The sequence below is a fragment of the Ceratotherium simum genome, chromosome 1 (genome assembly GCF_057802395.1).
Source record: "Ceratotherium simum simum isolate JZ-2026a chromosome 1, ASM5780239v1, whole genome shotgun sequence".
Taxonomy (NCBI): domain Eukaryota; kingdom Metazoa; phylum Chordata; class Mammalia; order Perissodactyla; family Rhinocerotidae; genus Ceratotherium; species Ceratotherium simum.
In genome coordinates, this window is record NC_141900.1 from 68,109,963 (window position 1) to 68,133,040 (window position 23,078).

General features: G+C 41.5%; 1 protein-coding gene across 1 annotated transcript in view; it reads right to left on the reverse strand.

Moving 5' to 3' along the window:
* ELMO1 (engulfment and cell motility 1) overlaps positions 1-23,078 on the reverse strand; it is a 536,712-nt gene that overhangs the window by 504,849 nt on the left and 8,785 nt on the right. The window lies entirely within an intron of this gene.

Sequence of the window (23,078 nt, forward strand, 5' to 3'; positions counted from 1 at the left end):
TATACAACAATCAATCACGAGTACAAGAAGTAACTCAACTCATTTTTTTTCTTTTTTAACTGCTTCACAACATTTAAGCTCTAGCCAAACTAGATTATTTATCCTTTTCCTAACACTTCCTCTGTCTGAAGTCCCCATTCTTGTCCCTTCCCCCATCCGCAGGACTCCTCATCTCACCAGCATTCGTCCCTCCTCCCAGCCCACCAGACCTTTTCTGAGTCTCCCCTCGCACTTGAGCCCATAGTCTGTATTAGTTATCTGTATTCTAGTCTCATCTCCCTGATCAGACTGAAAGACCAGGAAGGCTGCGTTTCTAAAGAAATTCTCGATCAACTTAGAATCCACACAAAATATCTTGCACGTAGGTGGCATTCAGTTGATTTACTGAACAAAGAAGGAAATACCAGTAGGTGTGACACAGCAGATAGGGCGGCCACCAAATGAACCAAGTTGTCTGAAGGCATTGCTCACTTCTCAGAAGAAATCTCCACGGCCAAAAATGAGTGTCCATGTGACATGCAAACTTATAGCCCTTAGTTCTCTTTTTCTTGCTATCTAAAGCCCCAGCCTATCATTCAGTAAAACACCCTTCAGCACTTCTCTGGGAACTGTGGGAAAACCTGAAAGCAGTAATGTGAAAGGGTAAATTAAGAGAAATCAATTTATATCCACTGGGATACTTTCATATCAAAATGATATTAAGTGTAAATATGAATCATGTAGCAATGAATGGGTATAATGTCATTATGGCATTCATTTTGCTAAGAAAATTTTTTTAAAATTTTTTGATGTTAGCAGCCAACACTAATATCTTATCAGGTCTATGGGGTTGTTATATGGGAAACTCAAATATGCATAATGGTACCTCTGAGTATCCTGCTGGAAAATTTTTCTGTGTTTAGAGGTAACACAGAAATATTCATCAAAAATATCTATACAATGCATGTGGAATATCAACACATACAAGGCCTCAGAGAAGAGAGGGGATTAATATCTTCATTGATTTAAGTTAGGCACATCCAGGTCACTGGCCACAGTGGATGGTTGTTGGCTTCCTCTCAAGCATCTGTGCTCCCATTCACTCTTCCTAAAAATTATCAGCTTTTTTGTTCTGGCATTCTTGGGTAGCCACCCTGTTCACTTGCTAGGGAATTTGCCCCATGCCCAGCTCTAAAGTTCAACTCTGGCAGAGAGAAAAATCAAAAGAAACCAAACCCTGAATGACCTAGGGAGTGGCTGAATCAAACTAATTAATTCTATAGCTTACTCTATCTTCAGCTTTTTCACTTAGATAAGCTCTTACTGTTTAAGCCACTCAGCACTGGGTCTTCTGTTACTTACCATCAATGTCATCCTAACTGCTACACTGGAAAAATCTACAACACCACATCCTGGGTGCATTACAACAAGCCTTACCTGCCAGAACAAAATAAGAACAAATAAACAAGCAAACAATTGTCAGGTACATTCCAAAAACACTTAATACTCCTTTTTTTTTGTTTGTTTTCTCTTAAAAATTACAGTGCACACAGCATATATTAAAGGCTTTGAGAAAATTCCTGAAATTAAAAAAAATTGTTTAACTTTTTAAACCAGTTATCTAAGTTGATTTGACCTTGGTATTATTTATTACACAAAACCAAGTAACATCCTATGTTCTGAAACACATACTTTGGGCCATAGTTTTCATCTCAATCACGATTGAGTCAATTCTCAAGGTTATCTATGTATGAAGCCTGTGAATTCAATTCCATGCTAATTTGTCTTGCAACCCAGAGCTCTATTGGGATATCTCTTACTGCTTTCAGCTACTGCCTGTGCAAATTAGCAGGATATCAACCTGAACAAAACAGATTAAGCAAAGTGAATCAATCCACTGGCCCAAAATTCACATTAAATGAAAATGCAGAGGCCTTTTGAATCACTGAAAAGTTCTATTTTGCATCTGCAGTTATCTGCAGTACCAAGAGTGTAGGGTTGAGGAGCACAGGATCCTGAGTCAGACTATCCAGGTTCAAACCGTGGCTCCACCACTTACAAATGTGTAACCTTGGCAAGTTTGTTTCCCCAGTCCTCAGATCCTCCTCATAAACTAACAGGCACTACTTAGAAGTCTAATATTGATATAAAAATTAAATAATAATAATAATCTATCTAAAGCAACACAGTGCCTGGCACATAATAAGTATGCAATAATGTTCATTGCTGTGGTTGTAATAATTAATACTGAAAAGGAAAATAATTAATATACAAAAAGATACACGAAAAGGTTTATCTTTCTAAAGATACATCAGAGCTTCAAGGGAAAAGAAATGTGAATTAAAGTAATAATAACTCTCAAGATAAAGTAAATGGATTGCACTTAAAGTTAAACACTAATTCTTGATTATTTGCTTTGAGAAGAAGAAAGAGCAGAGTATATTAAAAATAAATAGCACCTCAACAACTCATAAACCAAAAAGCTAGAGCACATCTTCAACATATCTTAGAATAAAATCCCCAGAACATCAATAGACCACATACAAATTAAGTTCAAAATATATTCCATAATAAAATCTACAATCTCCTTAATAATCAGCATTTCAGAGGATCAGCAACACTAAATCAGCCTGAAGATTCAAGCCTGTATTTTCAGATTTGCAACTGACTTGTAACAGAAATAAGTGAACTAACTATAGACAATTCCTTTATCGGACTTCTAAAGCTAAGCTTTATTTAGGCCTTCAACTTGTAGCATCCATGTCCTAAGTCAGATGTGCTGCCAACTGTAAAACTGATGACACAAACGTCACAAAGATGAAGCAGACAGGAAAACAGCAGTTTGACTTGGAGTTGACTCTTAGGTTTTACCTTGATGGTAATACAATTACACATATATTCTCCGAAGCTATCGACTGTGGTTTAGAATCTTGGGAATCCCACTTGTACTGAATAATTAAGCCAGTAGAATATGGTTCAAGTTTCACACTGTGACTATGCTCCTCCCCAACCTCATGTAACCCTGGAAGGACCCGCGGCCACCTCACACAGCAGCCCGGGCTGTGGCCCCTGAAATCCTGGTAGCAGCGTCATTCACACAGACCACGACACGAATTGCGCCCTGGACCAGAGCGGTGCGCAAGCCACATGTCTTACAGGATGACCCTGAAAGGACAAACACGTTTGCTCAGTTCAGGTAGAGGTCAAGATTCTCTAAAACTTCCCCAAGGGGGTTACTTTGCTTTCACTTTAAAGAGCAGCATAGAAGATTTCAATCAAGCAAATACTTGAGCAAAATTAGCGTTGACAACAACCTTGGAAGCTAAATTTGTGTGCAGATGAGTCCGCCGGGTCACAGCATCGAAAGAGTCAACCTTCTCTTTAACTTAATGCTGCCTTGCGTGTGGCTAATTCACTTCCTCAACTTCTCCATGAACTAGCTTGTGAAATCAAAGGACTGTAAGTGACTGACCATAAAAACTAACCCCTACTGAGCACTTTCCATAAACCAGATACTATCCCAAGCATTATCTCCTTTAATTCTCACAACAAACCCATTATATGGCACTATTATTATCTCCACTTTACAACCAAGGAAACTGAGACCCCAAGCAGTCTTGCTGGTGGGCACACCACTGAAGTGGACACAGCAGGACTGGATCATAGGCAGCTATTATGGGTTGAACTGTATCTCCCAAAAAGTTATCTTGAAGTCCTAACCCCCAGTATCCATGAATGTGACCTTACTTGGAAACAGGGTCTTTGCAGATGTAATCAAGTTAAGAGGAAGTCATTAGGGTGATCTCTAATCCAGTATGACTGGTGTCCTTATAAGAAGAGGAGAACGCCATGCAAAGACAGAGACACACAAAGAGGAGACAGCCATGTGAAGATGGAGGTAGAGAGAGTCATGCTGCACAAGCCAAGGAATGCCTGGAGCTCCCAGAGACTGGAAGAGCCAAGGAAGGATTGTCTCCTAGAGACTCCCAAGGGAGCAAGGCCCTGCCAACATCTTGATTTTGCACTCCTAGCATCCAGAAGTGTGAGAGAACAAATTTCTGTTGTTTTAAGCCACCCAGTTTGTTGCAATTTGTTAAGGCAGCCCTAGGAATCTAACATAGCGGTCCATAGTCTCACCAAGTACCATTTTCCTAACCACACTTTCCACTTAGCTTGACCTGTCTGTTAAAGAAGAGACACTAAAACTTCCATTCCCTGTTACTTTTCCGGACTTGACACTGTTACAGGTAGAAAGTGCAAAATACTTTGAACTGTCTTAAATAGTATTTTTTATCAAAGTTGAAATAAGTGTATTCTACCCCTAAGTATTTTCTAGGTCAGCATGAGTCATCCCTGCTTCCCCAACTTCCAGCCCCGGCAGCAGCCTGCAACACCACTGTCCAAGCAGTTAACGACTTAAAAGCAGATTGTCTTTTCAAAGCACAGTATCTGGTGACCTGGCCCAGTTAACTGCAATGAGGTAAGGCCCATGGGAGATTCCAGAATCTGGAATTGGATCTGCCCAGGCCTCAGGGGTGAGGAAGGCAGCAAGCAAGGAAAGAGGCCACTTCGGCAGCTGGAAGGGAGTGTGCTGCACCAGCAGAACTTGGTACCTGCTGAATATCAACGCCAAGGATGGGTTAGAGTCAGCTCAAGTAATCGAGTCGGTATCTGCAGGTCAGACTTGGAATAAGAAGCATCAGGCCGGGCCAACTGTGGAGAGGGTCAATCTAGGAACACACAATATTCCCAGGTATCGGCAGGTAGTCAGAATCAGGGAAGTCTTCATGCAGGTCTTATAAGGAGGTGTCAGTCACCAGGCTGGGGGCAGGAAGCAAACTTCAGCTTCTGCAGTAGATGGCCAGTAAGGCAGGAAGGAAGGACTGGTATGAGCTGAGGGCCCAGCTCTCAGTGGGTTACTCTGGCAAGGATTCTGGCATTTGGAACAAGACAAAAGCCAGGTACAGAACACCAGTCAGCCAGAAAAGAGGAGTATCGAAAGTGATCTATTAGGAAGTGTTGGTCCCCATGGTCCTCGAGACTCCCCCAACAACCCCACCCCTCAGCCCCATGGGCTAGACCTGCAGGGGAAGGAGGGATGAAGAGCACAGAGATAGCTGCTCAGGAAGTAGGCAGGTTCTGAGCCAAAGTGGACTTCTCAACTCCTTGGCTGAAATGCAGAAAGCATTTTCTGGTATAACAAGACTAGGGTACCAAGCTGTATTCTAGAACTTCCATGAAAAAATAATCCAAACCAATACTGTTAAAATACTTGTGATGAAAAATCAAAACAGAAAACCATATTAATTGAGAGTAGTATTTTTACCTTTGTTACAGTGCTTGGTGAACAGCAGAATTAATTAGGGGAACATGAGGAAGGAGAGGGAGATTTCTGCAACTATGCTATTTGGAAATTTCAATAAATTCAAAGTTTTTAGTGGTTGGGTGGGTTTGTTTTAGTTGTTTTCCATTAAAGATGTAAGTTTTTTCTTTGTTGTTCTCTTAGGGTTGTTGTAAAGATTAAATCTACTGTGATAGCACTTTGGAAACTAAAATATTAGGCAAATTTAAGGTTGTAGTAGTGCTATTAATAAAGGAGGATTAGTAATATCCTTATCTAAATAATTAAATACAATTTGCAAGATGCAGAAAACTATAAAGATGAGAATAAAGTTTGGTCATATGTCTATCATCCAGAGATGACCAATGCTAACATTTTCATAATTTCAGTTTTTCAACTTACTCATTATTTTCATAATTTGGATCACACTATTTCATATCATTCTGTTTTCATTTATTATATTATATGCATTTTTTTTGTTGCATAAAATATTTCATCATTTGTAATTACTGTAATAGTGCATTGTATGGGGACATAATTCAACCATTTGCCTGTCATGGACAGTTAGAATGTTTTCATTTTTTTACATATGACTAATGCAGACTGAACATCCCCATGTGAATGATAATAAAAAATAGACAACATGGGGCCGGCCCCGTGGCTTAGCAGTTAAGTGCGCGCACTCCGCTACTGGCGGCCCGGGGTTCGGATCCCGGGCTCACACTGAGGCACCGCTTCTCCGGCCATGCTGAGGCCGCGTCCCACATACAGCAACTAGAATCATGTGCAGCTATGACATACAACTATCTACTGGGGCTTTGGGGGAAAAAAAATAAATAATAGACAACATATATTAAGCTCTCACTCAGTTCCAGGCACTATACTAAGTACTTTTAACACCTTATCCCAACTAATCTTGATACCAACACTGAGTTACATGCTCTGTTTATGCCGATTTTATAAATGGGGGGAATTTTCAGTTTGGAGAAGTTAAGGAATGAGGAGTAAATCGTGGCTGGGTTCCAGTTACCCTGGATCTGCCTCCACACACATGCCCTCAGCCCCTCACAGACTCGCAACAGCCGAGAGGTAAGAGCACTGAGTCAAAGCTCACGACAGGCTCTCAGCACAGAGAGCCAAATGGCCCCCCAGAAAGGCTGGAGCAATTTTCACTCTGCAGGGCAGGATGAGGTAGCTGACCTGGCATACCCTTGCCAGCGCTAAGTGCTCCGCAGGGACAGTTTGGTTCGGTTGCAAGTAAGGGAAAAATGCATTTTATATTCGAACATCTAGGAATAGAGATACATTTACTATGATGCTATGGAACGTTAATCTGCAGGGCTTCTCGCTTGATTAAGCCCTTCCCATTCTCACGCTAAATAAATATTCACTTTTGTACCTAATTTTGTGTCATTTTCTATAGTGAGCCCCAAACTTGCATAAGCTCTAGGCCTCACAAAACCCGGATGCATAACTGTTTAGGAAGAAAATTTAGAGCTGTGGCAGAAATGACGCTATTTGCCCAATAAACCAATTGCACTTTCCACAAGCACACCACTAAACTACATTTCCCAGTCTCGTCTGCATTTGGCCACACCTGTGACTGAGTTCTTGCTAAAAGAAGAGAGGTAGAAGACGGGTATTGGTGCTGGCTAGATGTTGATGCCCAGGGCCACTCCACTGAACAGCACTGGACTTGGAAGTGATCAAATACTATACTCCTACTGTGCTGTCACTGATATTTTGGGGTCATCATACCAGCACTTAGCATTAACTAAGGTGACTAAAGCAAAGGCTTCTTCAAAGAATTTGCCGCACCTCTTGACGGCTCTCTTTGTGTTCCTGTGTCACAATTACCTTGCTAACTTGGCATCTTTCAACTCTTATTTCCAACCATGCAAGCAAAGCTGATTTGCCCCAAGTATGCACACTTGTATCTGACAGCCTTAGATTTCATTGCTGGAAAATCGCGTCTGCCACGTGGTATGCAAAAGAAAAGCATAGAGCCAAAAGCCACGTCTTCCTTTTAAAAGAACACTCTGAGCAGTAGAGGCTTAACTCCTTAATGAGGAGACAGAGTGAGTGGCGGTTACACAGTTTCCAACCAAACACTTTAGAATCCTGAGTATTCTGCAAAGGAGCACAGATGTTCATATGTCTGACAACAGCCAGAAGCTTCTTGCCAACACATCAGTCCATTTCAAGAGAAAAACAGACACAAATACCAAATATATGCCAAGTTCTCTCTCAAGTAGCTTTTTTTCCCCTATATCCTTATTTTAGCCAACTCACCTCTTTCTTCCTTGTCCACCACATATTTTCTGATCTCCTAGTGCTCACACATTTTGCAATCATCAGCCAAGAGGGCTCAGGATTGCTTGCACCCTTCAGAAACCTACTCTGCTCTACATCCAGCAACCTCCTCAAGCATCTTATCAAAATATCACAGTTCATCTGGGTCACAGTGCTCTCCCCCCAGATGCCATAAATCTTTCCCAGTGAGGACAGTCCTCCAGATTTCAAAGCTAAGCAAACTCAAAGCTGGAGATTCTCTAATATAATCACACCTTCTAAACTCCAGGCTGTTCTGAAACTATCATCTCAATTCCACATTGGCTCCTTCGGAGTTGAATATGCAGCAAACAGATGAAGCTGCAATAAGAAAGTACGGAAATTTAAAGGCTTCATCAAAACTGGGAGCTGCAATGGATTTTTCTGAATGCTTTTCCAACAGGCAGGGATGAAAGAGCCATGCCTCATAAACAGTAGCCACAACAGGAGAGGGCTGGCCAGAAGCATTAACCACTTCATTGGCCAAAACTGGCCCCTGTGCTTCGAGTTTACAAATGCCCTGGGATTTAACCCCAAGAAGCTGCAGCCAAAAGTGATGGGGAGTGGTGTTTCTGACCTGAGTGAGACCAGAGAGCCAATCTATGCTCCCAAAATGCAGACAAGAGGTGCCTCTGTCTCCATACAAATGATGACCTTTAAAGAATGCAGTTCACAATCTAATGGCATTGTGCAACTGAGATATTGTGGCCTAGTCTGACTAGTTAGCACTAATGGTTAGAACATCTGGCTAATAAGATTAAAGACAATCCCAGCATAAGAAAATTAGCTTTCCTCTGTTTCAACCCCACAGGCTCATCCTTATCCCAACTTGAAACAATTTCACGAAGCAAGCAAACAATATTTATTGATTACCAATTACATACATAGCATCCAGAGAAATAAATTCAATGAGGAAATGAGTTTGCATTATTTATCAGTCCTTTCCAGCCCTGAAAGTGTCTTATTTCTGTGAATTCAGACAAAGAATTTACATCTCTCTGGCCAAGAGGTTGGATGCCACTGGCTTAATTCATCAGATTTTTTTCCCCCAAAATCTGTGCTTCCTTTTGGCCTAAGGGATGTGGTACAAGTCTCAACATATCAACAGCATTAATAGAGAAGCTCATGTGGTTTTCCTGCCTCCTTTTAGAGGATTCAGCTGTTGGCAGGAATATATAACATTTTTAGGGAATTTTGTCCAGTCATGAGGCATTTGGCTTTCATGATTTTAAATGTTTTGGTGGATTTTAAAATGCTTAAACAGGTGTACAAATAGACAGATGAAGCAGGCAACACTCACCTTCCTGTTTAGGAAAAGGGTTTTGGAATTAGTTAACTGATTATAAAAACTCCAAAATGCATTCTAGTAATGATGCACTATAAGATTTCTTTGGAAATAAAAACAAACCCAGACAAGCATGATGCCCTACTAAATCAAGTTACAGGGTCTGAAGCACCTCCAGAGGGCATTTTGGAGCTCCTCTCCAGGTGTGGTGGGCACCATTTAGATCCTTTCCTATTTAAAGTTAATAACAAAAGTTACCATTTACTGAGAAATCCCCAAGTGCCAGGCCTGTTAAGCAATGCATAGCATCCTCTAGAGGTCTGTATTACTACAGATGAGGAAATTCGATTCAAAAACATCACATAACTTGCTTAAATTTTCCCATCTACTAAATGGAGAAGGTGGGATTCAGGCCTGGTTCTTTCAGGCTCCAGGTATCATGCTGTTTGCCCTCTATCAATATCTTCCACATTACAGGTTATCTCCTAAAAATATGGAAGGGAAAAGAGTATACCACTTCCCTTCAATAACATATGTTATGATTTCATCACTCTTTGTAGTCAGACATTCCTCTTACAGCCTACAGTAAACTCCTACAGATATGATTAAGCCTATGTCGCTTTACCTAACCTCTAAAAGCTCTGCTTTAACTTCTGGGGCTAAATAAAACTAGCCACTTTTCATTTTATTTTATTTCTCAGACATCTATCCCTATTCCTAACCTTTCTATATAAGTATTTCCCCAGAAATAAATGTCTGATTTTGTTGTGATCCACAAAGCCATGTAGAACAAAATAAACAATTCTTTCTCAGGGAAATACCTTCTTGGGGAAATCTAGATTTCCATGAGAAACTTAGAAATGAATTTGACAAATGATGTCAGATTCATGTTCCTTTCTCTTCTTTTAAATTATAAGTCCCCTCTACTAGAGAGGCTGCATTTCTAATCACTAAAATACCCCTCTCTGAAATTGAGGATACCCCTCTCCTAAACCAAATGATCTGCTTGAGATGGAGTGTTGAGTGAGTGTTTTCTGAGGGCTATGCTGGGCGGTCATCCATAGAGCTCATGGACGAGGGCCCCTCGGAAGCATGGATGAGGGCCCCTCGGAAGCAAAAGAATGTAGAGCAAGGTCCAGTGTGACATTTCCCCCTTATCAGGACAACAAAGCAAATGGTAAAGAGCCATGAGCATGCTAGGGTCAGACAGTCATTTCCTCCACAGCAGAATGGTCTTCCTAGTCACAAATTCCTTAGAGAAGGAGATGTGCAAATGGAAAAGCCATTTGTGTTGTTGACCTTCTTTATCTCTCCTAGTAGTGTTGACCACCTAGGCAGCTCAGAACCTCTTGTCCAGTGGACTCATAGCCTTCTTGTATCGTACTAACCTCAGCCACTTTTTGTATGCTTGAAACATATAATGCAAAGAAAGCTCTCCAGCCTTCCATCAGTCCTTTTCAGTATTCGTGGGCAGAGATTAGAAGGCCACAGTGTGCTTAGTGGTTCAGAAAATCACCAGAGGGACAGATTGCCCAGTACCCACAGGTAGTTCCCCCTAATTCAAGCCTCGAAGGATTGGCCATCTGATAAGATTCTATGTCCCACCTCTGCTGTATTTAAACAAACTAGACAATCCTCAGGAATCTGTCAATTGTAGCAATTTGGGTAGAGCCTTAGAGATTCTGGCACTTAACAACATGGCCAAAAGCCCAGGAATCAAAAAACAGATGTGATCTGCAAATTCTAGCCAATGAAACAATTCTCAATGCTGAGAAACCTATAGAAAGGATTTTCAAACATGACTTCTTTCATAAATAATCTATCTTCTAATGACTGTCTCAGGTCAATGCTGTTCAGAATTGGGCTTCTTAGCTGGGGTGACCAATAAACCTACCTCAATCTGGGGACCTCCTGGAACATTTTTTTTTAACTTCCCAAAGAGTAGTACACACCAAAACTAATAGTAATTGCTATTATTTTTTTTTTTGATGGACTGTTTTGTTATAGAATGGGAAAGACCCCAAATCATCAACAGCTCTTTCATTTACTCAACAAATATTTATTGAAGGTGCCTTCCTGCCCTGTGCTAGAAACCAGGAAAACAAAGATGAAAAAGGCATTCCTTCTATCTTGAGAAGATGCAGAAAAAGTGAGGATTTCCAATTTTATAGATTTACTGTTATCTAAAATTATTGATGTGTCTTCTTATATCTCTGTCTTGTGCATTTGTTCACTGCTATTCCCTCAGTTCCTAGAATGCCCGGCCACGGGAGGCACTGGATGTATACCTGCTGAATGAATGAATGAATGACACAAACTCTGCCAACAACTAGTTTTGACTTTGGCCAAGTCATCATGGACCTCAGATTTCTCATGTGTAAAATGAGTTAAGAGGATTAGGTTAGGTCTTAAATGGGAGCTCCACAGAATAATGATTCTGCAAAATGTAATAGGTTTTATTGGAGAAAAAGGAAACCTGTGGTTAACTGAGTTTGAAATCCATCAACATTATAGAATAAAACAGACTTCTGACTGCAGGCTTCTCAGCATTTAACATGCTAATACATAAAGGGAATCTCCCCAGGAAAGTACTATGAGCGTCCCCTACTCCAATAAGTCCCTTAATTCACAAGAGTCTCCAGGCAAATCTCTGGGTCCCTGGTGCCTACCAGTTCAGCACACTTTTGAAGCTCTCAATAAATATTTGCTCCACAGGCCTTTAAATCTCCTAACAAAAGGATCCCTTCTTCAAGGTCTTCTTTGATGTTAACTATTCTCATTGACCTAAGATCAGCTGATGTGCAGTCCATCCTTCCACTCAGCTCTGCCTCTTTCTGGTCCTATGACCTTGGGCAAGTTACTCACCCTCTCCAAGCTTTGAGTTTTCTTATCTATAAAATAAGAATATTAATGGTAGTTAACTCAAAGGATTGTAGTGAGAATTAAATGAGATGACATATATAATCACTTTGTATCCCACACAGTAAACACTCAATAAGGGTCAACTGTCTGTGTTTTTATTCACAAATGTAAAGCACTTTCTTTGGATTCCAGTCTCAAGGTCACCACCAGTAGACTTTGGCAAGTGGGTCTCTGTCTGGACTCATCACAGGCAAAACCCAGGCTTTGATTACATTAGCGTTACCCAAACTCTACTTCCTCCAAGATCATGTTCCAGCCCTATTATACTTAATATTTCTCTTAAGATTATTTCACCTTAGTCTCATCCTGCGCAAGAATACCTGTGAAATCATAGGTTTGATGTGCTTGTCATACTTTATCTAATACTCATTAAAATGAATAAACAATTATTTAGATATATTTTAAAAGCTGGCATTAATACCTAATTCATCTTCAACACCAATCACTGGGAAACATTAACTTAAGATCTCCAAGATCCTTTCAATAAAAGATTCTGTATCTTCTCTCCTGAAAAATCGCAAACCACTTTTTGCAAACGCTAACCCAATCCGCCTAAGGAAGTATCGTAGTTCAGACCATCAAAGGGGTCCTTTTTGGAAACTAGGATCAAATCATTTAGTTGCTGGAAATCAGAGATGACGAAAGTCATGAAGTTGACTCTAACTTTCCAAAGCAAGAATGGCATTTAGAATTCTCTCTCAAGTTCAGGATATTTCAACTTGTTTTCCCTGTCAAGCAAATTAATGTGTACACTTATTTGGAACAAAATGGTTTGCCAAAATGGACAACTATTCTGCAGTTCAATTTAGAGAATAAAATGACCTCTGTAGGATGTGCTACATTAGCTGAGAGGTGGGGAGACATTTTTTAAGACATGTATTGGGCTAAGGTTTTTTCAAATTCTAAAAGTAAAACTCACAAAAAGCATGTAACAGGCATGATGGCACCCAGCCAAGAACAGAAGCACCTGCTCCAACCTCCCCTCCCCCCAAGAAAAGCACATGTTGAGGAACTCTGACACCTCAGATGAAATAACCCCCAGTCACCTCACCCCAGGTTGGCCCTCCTTCAGATGTCAGCAAAACCAAAGCCACTATGAAATAGCAAAAAACATAAAGAACATTGTAGACTATTCATAAATAAAATGACCAAGGACACTATTTTGTAAGCATTCTATGCACCCCAGACATTCAGCCCTTTCATGAATAGAAACAAGTACAAATGACAGTCTACAATACCTTCACTTTTAACTGTAATTATTCTAAAGCCATTTTAATAGTTGTCACTTATTCATTTCCAGGCTGTAGCAAATTATGGTTAGATGAGATGGCTGCTGACAGCTCACTTCTGTGCATGGCATGCTCTCTCATTTCTGCAAGCCCTGTGGTCCCTCCTTCATGGCCCATCTACCATGAGCGTGAAAGTCCTGCTAAAAGGTGCAATAAAGACAGTAGTGCCCAGGTCTGCCAGTTCTTAGGCCTTGTTACTCCAGCTCCTCTGTATATTCTTTCTCCTGCAGAAAAGGGGAGAAAAATCAGTTTTTCCCATATGTACTCCAAAGGCATTTTATCAACATGAAGGATGTATGTTAGGAAGGGGTGTGTGTGTGTGTGTGTGTGTGTGTGTGTATTGGAGGAGGACAGGGACAATGATTTCATTTGAAAGGAATTAATATTCCAGGTATTGTTAATATCATAAACCTCATCCTCTTAGGACACACATCCCAGGGAAAAGAGAACTGGGTCAAAGGCACAAAACAGTCCATAAAAAATAAAATATTTTTGAAGCTAAAACAGTACCTATTAAAAAAACTGAGTGATCACTTTTGGCACCTGGAAAGCGGTACAGCCTGTCCCCAAATATTAAAATTGTATGAACGCAAAAATAACTCTTCAGAGGAGCTGTCAGATCTCAGGCTAATGAACCCAGTTACGTCGCTTCTTAGCAGTCCCGACTAAACCAAACGTTTGACTCCACACGGGGATTGGGCAGAACCAGTGAACAACAGTGTATGTGCTTAGAGGCCTGTCACTCTGTGCCACCTGAATGACTGTCAGGAACTGGAACCTTACGATGACATTTCTTTTTATGACACTGGTTCTTTTTCAAGTCACTATGTAGCCTAAAGACCAAAAAAACAAGTGGGAGGCACATTGGAAAGACCCCTAGGAGACATTTTTCAGTCTTTATATTCTTAAAAATTCAAAGACTCAACAGATGAAAGAACAGCAATACACAAATTAATTGCTGCTCAGAAAATGAGCGTCTTACTTTTTAATTAATGTTCTGTGCTTAATCCAAAAGCAGAAGTAAAACATACCACGTACAGGACTTAACGCACCTCTTACGGCAAAGTGTTACCGTTTTTCCTCAGGCTCTCTTTATCCTCGTCTGAATGTGTTTAAATTTAAGATGCAGTCTTGGCAGCGTGTGTAGCTCAGTGATGCAAATAGTGTGGGATGGCGCCACCCAGAACTCTGTGAGTGGGAGGGCAACCAGGAAATCAAGTTTCCTTTTCTCAGTATGACTCGATTCCGTCCAGAGGAGGGGTTGGGGCACACATATTGTTGGCTGTCTTTTTCAACTGGGGAAGGGAGGAGGTATAGAGAGGGGAATGTCAAATAATATTTTGGAACTACTTGTATTTGCAAAACACCTGAGTTTAAACTTTCAGTTCCCAACTTGTCTTCTACCCCCCATTTCTCTCAGTGATTCCATGTCCAGCCTGGGGGTCTCCAGGCTGAAGGATGGAATACAGGTACCTCTATAACAGTCAGATATTTGGAAGAAAGGGCTGGCACAGATTAAGAAACTCAATAGGCAATCTCAAATATGTTGCAGCAATTTGTTGAAACATCTCTTAAATCTTTCCTAGAAGTGCTAACAGGCAGAGAGAAGAGCTGATCTTCAGTTTCACCACTCTCCCATCTTGCCGTCTTTGAAAATCCCATTCGGCATGTTACTTGCCAGGCAGCGGGGCAGGGCACAGAAGATGCAAAGACGAATGTGGTATCATCATTACACTCAGGAGCTCCCAAGCCAGCAGGGGAGACAGAAAAGTAAACAGTAAATAGGAAAACAAAAGTAAAGACAGAAAAAAGAAACAAAAAGTAAACAAACAAGGGGCCAGCCCGGTGGTGTAGTGGTTAAGTTCACGAACTCCAGTTTGGTGGCCTAGTGTTCACGGGTTCAGATCCAGGCACAGCCCTACACATCACTCGTCAAGCCACGCTATGGCGGCATCCTATATAGAAAGCAGAGGAAGACTGGCACAGATGTTAGCTCAGGGACCATCTTCCTCAAGCAAAAAGAGGAAGACTGGCAACAAGTGTTAGCTCAGGGGCAATCTTCCTCACCGTAAAAAAAAAGTAAACAAACAAGTACAAATTGATGAGTTTTGTTTCTGTTTTTTAGCACAGAGGCATGAACTAATTCTCTATGGAGGGCCAATCAGTCAGAGGTTGAGAAGGCTTTCTGAAGGAGACATTTAAGAGGGCACCAGGATGTAAAGGATGAGGAATTGAGCTATAGGCAAGAAGAGGAACCTAGAAGTCATCCAGGACCTCCCAAAAGGGGCTTCATATAACAATTAGCTAGGGCAGGAAGTCTTTGTATAAATACAGATTCCAGAACCTACCTAGAATCACAATTTCTGGTGTTGAAGGCCCAGATTCTAATGTTTTTTACTACTGAGATGATTCTGAAGCAGCTGACTGATCCATGGATTTTTGCTTGGGATCAATCCACCATCTAGCCCCCTCTTTCTATATTATATAGCTAAGAAAACAGAGGCCATTGAAGGGGGCACAGATTATAGGCAGTGTCAGGCCCGGGACTAAGAGCCTGCCCTCTTGATCCCAAATTCCATGAGTGGGCCACCAGAGCCAGAAGAGCTCGCCAGTTATAACATCCTCCATAACACGAGCCTTTGGCCAATAGTGACAGTGGCTGGTGCCTGCACTGTATTACCTGCACAGTGTGGGAGCATTAGCCATCCTGTATTACAGGAGTGTCCATCGCTGCCACCTCCTCTCCTGGAGAGAACAGTCACTCCCTGTGGATCACCATTTCCCTAACACCGAGTGTTTGAAGAATGAGTTAATGAGTGAAGTCCACAAATGGGGCTCACAAACAGGACAGCCCACAGCACCAGGGAAGTACTAAGAAGGTCATCTGTCCCAGACACCTTATTTTCTCTAAAGAGAGAAAAATGAGAGCCGGGAATCAAACTCTGGTACTAGAAAACACAGTGAACTTGAAATTTAAGTCACAACGCATATAACAGAAAATGTCACGAATTTTGCTGTAGACAAAATCTATTCTAATGAAATGAGATTTTTTTCTACAAAAGTTAAAACTTTTGTTTTAACTTTTGTTAAAATGTGTTTCAGAGTCATTAGCAAACCTCAAGGGTGCAGGAAGCTAGTCTGGAACAGTGAGTCCTGTGAGTCCTAATTCTATTCCTTCCAACCAACGGATGGCCTTGAACGCACAATTTTGGAGGAGAGGTTCAAAAAGTATATATCCTTTCACATCTACTGCACACCTGCTGGGGCCAAGGAACTCTGTTCCTTAGCAACGTTTTTCACTTTATTGTGACAACACATGGGCATCATTCACATCTATACAAGAGGAAACGGAAGGTATGAGAGCTAATAAATTTGCCCATAGCAAGTAGGTGATGAGTAATTTCAACCTCTATCTGTGTAGCTGTGGAGATCCTGCCTCTGTCGCTCCCCCCAGGCAGCTCTGGGAAGTGTCTAAGGGAGCAAGTGGGATCAGTCCTCCAGCCAGTCAAGGGCTCTATTTAAGCCGTTTCTAGTGTGGCATGGTTACCATATGGACAGCAGAGTCAAAGCAGCAATCAGAGTAGTCAGATTCACACAGACCTATGGTTTTGGTTAGTTAATCATGGTGTTTCTAGAAGTGAAATCAATAGGAAGCCTACTAACTTCCAATTTGATCTGTAGAAGCAGAAAAGTTCTAGGTCATGTGAACAAAAGTCTAACCTGAATCATAAAAACAGAATCACGGTGCCTCCATCAATTCCCAAACTTGAACCAGTGTAGAGACCCAGAATCCCTCCAATGAAGGGGAGGCTGAGTCCCCTTGAGGAAGGACTAGTATATTGCCAAAAATTTATACTGTTAATCTTTCTCCCAACCTTTCCTCAAAGGGACCTAGAGCCTTTTACGAGGGGGACTGTGCACTGGGGAAAAGGAAGTAATCAGACCTTTGGGGGATTACTGGACACTGGCTCTGAGCTGATGCTAATTCCTGGAGACCCAAATGTCACTGGTGGCCCACCAGTCAAAGCAGGTGCTTGCGGAATTCAGGTGATCAGTGGAGTTTTAGCTCAGATCCATGTCAGAGTGGGTCCAGTGGGTCTCTGAACCTGTCCAGTGGTTATTTCCCCAGCTCCAGAGTGCATAATTGGAATAGACATATTCAACAACTGGCAGAATCCCCACACTGGAGAAGCAAGGAGTTGTTTGGTTATTTTATTGAGGGAGAAAGGGGCTGTGGAAGGTCTAATAATGTGGTTCCAAAGGCCCCAATATGCTCCACTTTCAGAGTGAACTGGGAATACCTAAGTTTGGGGTTTACTGTGCGTGTGCTGTTTGGCTTAAAAGAAATGAGCTCAGCTCAGCACTTGAACATCAGGATAAATCATTCCAGCAAGGAACAGACATGACATCTATCAAGTTTCAATTGCTAGCTGAGACCCTTGATAGCTGCTAGAAAAATAATGTGCAATTATAGCCTAGAAACATAAATTATCAAGGCCATGCTGCTCTCAGAATGTAATAAATGAAACGTGGGTAACCACATATGTGGTAAGGATCCCAACCCCCAGTGTGTGTCACAAATGCCTGGTTGCCCACAGGCAGTGAGCAGGAAGGAAGAGAGAAACATACTCTCCAGATTCAATGCTGGCTGAACTGTGGATGAAGGCACGAAGGGGATAGACGTTTCAGGGTTGAAGCCAAGAAATGTTTTCTACATTCTTCCAAGTTATGGTCTTCTAATATCTATGCCCCATAGGCTTTTTGGTGACTAGGAGAGAATTCTAAGTAGACACACAAGGAGTAAATACTTCTGCAGACAGTAATGCAATGACAAAACGTTGGTTTCCTCCTCTGGAAAGTTCATTACACCCAAGGTAGATTGGGTACAGTGGAATGACAGTAAAGCAGTAACCATCACCACTACAGAATTAGGGCATCGAAAAGCCAGTGGCCATTTGCTTCCCCACATCTGACAACTGGTCTGGTCCACACCTCACAGTGACCTCAGGCAGGGCTGGTCTTCGGCCAAACTGAGCACAATGAGAGTTATATGCCAGGCATCCTTGAAACACGTGTCCCTAGGGTCTTTACTCAGGGATGAAGAAACCATTTTAAAGGGCTCTTCCAAAAGGACTGTGGAAGGACACAGTGCTCACGTACATGCATAATAGTGCCTCTTTCTGCAAGCATTTACTGAGCACCTGTCATGGGCTCAGCACTGGGAATATCTGCCTTCAGAACCTCCAGTCTACTCAGGGAAAAAAGACAGGAAACAGAGTGTAGAGCAGCACGATAAATGCCAGCACAGAGAAGAACTCAATGTGTCCAGGGAGGGGATACCAGGAAATCAAGGAAGGTTTCCGGAGGTGATGACTGCTGAGATATGTCATGCTGACCAGGGGGAGATGTGGGTCCAGGGCACTTCACTCTCTCTTCTCACCCACCCACCAAATTGCCTGATGACTTTTTCTGTGACTTCTTTTCTGCTTTCCATTTGCCCTTAATGTTGATTTCAACCTGATTTCACCAGAGTGGGAATTCTGGGCTCTTCTACCCACTGGGGAACAGCTGTGAGCCCACCCTCTCCCTCACGGTCAGTTTCTGAGCAGGATTTTAAGAGGGCATCAGAGAATGGTAGAGCTAGAGGAGATGCCCACAAAACTAATCCTCCTGGAATCGCTAGCCCTTGAGGACTCTGAAAACAATTCTCTATTGTGGTGACTATGGACTGGTCTCTTCCCGGTACAGTGGCTCAGTCTCCCACTCCAGAGGGCAAAGTAAGCAAAATCCACGGAGGGGCTTCTCGACTCCCTCCTCATCGGACGGGCTTCCCCACCACCTCCCTGCCTCATAACCTCATTCGGGGCTTACATAAAAAGATTCTTATTAAATGGTGACAAAATGAAAAGTAAAATATCAGAGACACAGAGGGAGTAAGCCACAGATCTGAGAAAATAGCTGCATGTGAAAGGTTTAGAAAATAAATTAGAAGAAACTCAAAGGATTTAGAATCCATTTCAGGTGCACTGGAAGAAAATCCCTCCAGTATCGGGATACCCGGGCAATAAAGAGCTTCCATCCTCTAGTGGCTGCCTGACAATGTTTTACCTTGAGGTTTACAATCCTTTCTTCACTCCTGAGCACTCTCTGGGACGATGCTCCTCAAAGTGGAGTCAGGACCACTCGCATCAGAATCACCTGAGGGACTTCTTAAAATGCAGTTTCTGGGTCCCCAGCGATTCTTAGGCATTTTGAAGTCTGAGAACCACAGAACTTGGTACTTTATCATTCTTAAGTGGCTGTGATACCCACGCTAAATCACTCAGTTAAATTGCTGTTTAAAATTTGAAGGAGACACTAGTGGCTAAATTGATTCTTCTAGAAATTATTAGATTCTAAAAGTAGTAATAGTGCGGTTATATTGTGACCAATTTTAAATGATGTAAAATTTACACATTGAAGCCAGGGAGATCTTTGAAAAGCATAAATCTGATCACATCCCTCCCTTGGGTAAAACACCTCAGTGACTTCCCACTTCTCTTTTAATAAAGGCCCAGATCCATGGTCCCTTGAGCCCTCCTCCCCAGTCTAATCCAGGCCTGCAGTGCCACCCGCCCCAGGCATTCTGGTCTTCAGTTCCTTCAACATCCAAGTCCACCCTTCACGTGACATTCACATATGCTAGTCACCCACAGGGACTCCTCTTTCCCCCAGTAAAATCCACTCTCCCTCTTCCCAGACCTTCTGTCTACTCCTCTTCCTAATCCCTTCTGTAGGCCTTCTCAGCATCAGTGCCTTCCCACACAGCCCTTGGCACAGTTGAAATGTCACATTTATTTGTGTGATCCTTTGATCAATGTACATTTCCTCCACTAGTGTCTAAGCAGCCCACTGAATTCTAGGAAAGAGACTCACCATTGTTTATGTATCATCTAGCACACCCATGGTACATAGCAGGTGCTCAAAAATATTTGTGGATGAACAAATAAATTAAAGAGAATTTCAAAAGCAAACACTGGAGGCAAATTCAGGCCCACGGTAGCCACCAAGAATTTAAAATACACTCTGATCCCTCTCCTAAAAGCTAAAGGCTTCAATGTCTCTCCAGCACCCTGAAGACTAAAGTCCTAGGGTAGTGTCCCCTCCCCTGCAGATGACACTAGATACCTTCTTTGGCAGTTATCATTTCAAATGGATGAGCCCAACTCTTCATAACGCAATTCCTAGATTTTGAAAGAAGCATGAAATTCAACATTAAAACTGCTATTATGCCATTTCTCTGAGCCTTGCATTGATCTGGTTATGAAAAATTACCCTAAAGCCTGTTCATTGTCTGAAAGATATATGCTGAAATAAAAACAGACCTGGGAATTTCCACAATGACTTCTTATATTTTGTACATTTTCATGTGTCTTATTCTCAGCTCCAGGTGCCAATCCTCAGACTGTTTCACGGCACTTTCATATGCTAGAGTTCTTAGTAGCATATTTGAAAATGGCCCTAAACAAGTTAACAATAATTACAACACAATTTCTACTCGAGTAGAATGATGTCTCCGGGGACATAAATGAATCCACCATCACTGCCCTCTTCTCTCTGCCATCTTGCTGGCAGTCAGCCCCAGCTCACATGATGAATGGTTTGCTGCCCTGACTGGGCTCTTTTACATGCTCCTGAAGCAAAACTCTCACAGCAAATTGTTCCCTGCCCTTCACCAAGTAGCATGACCGCTCAACACAACATTCTAATGTAACAGGTTCAACTGAGGCAAAACTGAACTTGCCAAATCCATGGAGACTTGGCAGCAGGAGAGTGTGGCATTTGGTGTGCTGCAGAAAAGAGCGTTCAGTTTCGATCTATATGATGTTGGGCAGCCAGCCTCTCTGACACGTAAATTTCCTCATCTGTAAAGTGGGTACAAGATAAATTAATATGTTTGACTCACTGTTAAACTGATATATATTTTGGCATGAATATAATCCTCCAGTGATTTAATGTAAATCTGCTTTTCACTGTATAAATCTTTTTATGGGACTTTAAACATTTATTTAACATTGGATCCTATTCAAAGTTACACACCAATCCTGATATACAGTATAGAAATTTTATTTTACACTGAAGATAGTGTGTAATTTGTCAGGTACAAGATTTGAATAGAATGATTCGATAAGTGACTCTTCATGACTATAGTAATGGGGGGAACACTATAGTACTTTCAAAGCACAAGTTTGGAGAAGTAGTTTCCATTTGTCACATTTCTCTTGCACATCCATACTTCATGGCAGTTTAGTGTCTATATTGAGGTTTATTTTTTTTTTACCCACTTCATAAAAGCCATTACCAAGTGACAGGTACATGAGCTACTGCTTAATGAGCTGGTGAGCCTGTCAGCTAGTTGCTGCCTTCCTAAAGGAACAGCAAGTAGGAAAGGCACCCAAGCAAATGGCAATAGCCAGAGAGAATGAGCAGAAATCGAAACAGGTGGCTCCTACTTAAGTGGCCATTAAATGAATTGTCCAACCTGGGACACTTCTGAAGTGAGAGTTGGTACAATTAATTATGCTGGGACAACAGAGCTATACCATAGTCAGGACTATAGTCTTCTACTTTTAGTTTTCTATTTTTATCTCCAGAGTATTTTCTATTCTGGTTTATAGGTTCAGATCAAAGAAGAAAAATTAACACTTACTGCCACCCACCTGCCAATGAACATTTCAATAGTCCCCTAGTTACTAGAAGGTTCCAAATGATTCAGAACGGGATGTTTACAAAGTGTTACTGGAAGCGTCGAGCTTTCTTAACAGGCAACATATCATATGAAACTCAGTTCAAGTGAATTAAATTGCTGCCAGTTGCCCCTCCAGTAGCACTCCACTAACTGGGGGCTGCTCACTGGGCTCCTATCCATGCTGGACAAGTACGAACAGCCCACAGAAAGCTGAAGCCAAGGAAGGAGAAAGAGCCCCAATTAGCAACCTCCATTCTCTCTACCCAAAGTAAAATAATAATAAAATAAAACAGTAAAATCCCAGGTTAGTTCTAAATGAAGGAGGGATAGAGATCTATTTACAAGAGCTTCTACTTGAGGACCCCAAGTTGCTAATGTGATTCATTATGTCAGTTCTTTTAATTCACAATCGATTGTAATTCTCCCTGACCTATATTTCAGTCGTTTACTTCTCCTTTATTCTTGAAGAAAAAAATACATAAATCCAACTAACAGTCTAGTCAAGATGTTTGGAGGAATTCCCCATGCTACTTTAAAAAGATGAAATAATAAATGTAGATCTTTAAATGCTTTAGCAAGATATTTGAATAAAAAACCTGAATAGAAACTACTGAATTAGTAACAATAACATCAATAATAATAACAAATCCAACCCAATGCTTTCAGGGTACCCTACTTTACAATCATTATTACATTTAATTACCTCAGCAATTCCAAGAGGTAGGGAGTTACATTGCCTCTATTTGAAGATGTGAAAACTGAGGCTGAGAAAAATAATTTACTTACACCAAGTCAACTAGCCGATAGAGTCAAAAAAGATACTTGAATCCTCAACCAACAAGTATGTATTTATGAGCTTTAAACCTCAAAGACTCCTATTTTTCCCTTTTTCCAAATCCAATCAGTCACCTAATCTTTTTTCTTTTCATCAATGTCAATATCCTCTCTGTCTGGTTCGTATCCAGCTGGAAGGGTCTCCAGAAGTCGTCTCCTTAAAGGAGGAGGATTGGGCCACTACTCAGACTGGAAGGTGGTGGCAGACAGCCCTGTTTTCAAGCTGCTTTTACAAAGCAAGCACACTGCTTTATGATTGTGTGTTTATTTGGGCAGGCTTAGAAGGGAGGAGTTTACAGTTTCCATCATTCACCTCCCTCCTGCTGTACCATCTAATCGCTTCCATGTTGCCTTGGGAGTTATATTTCT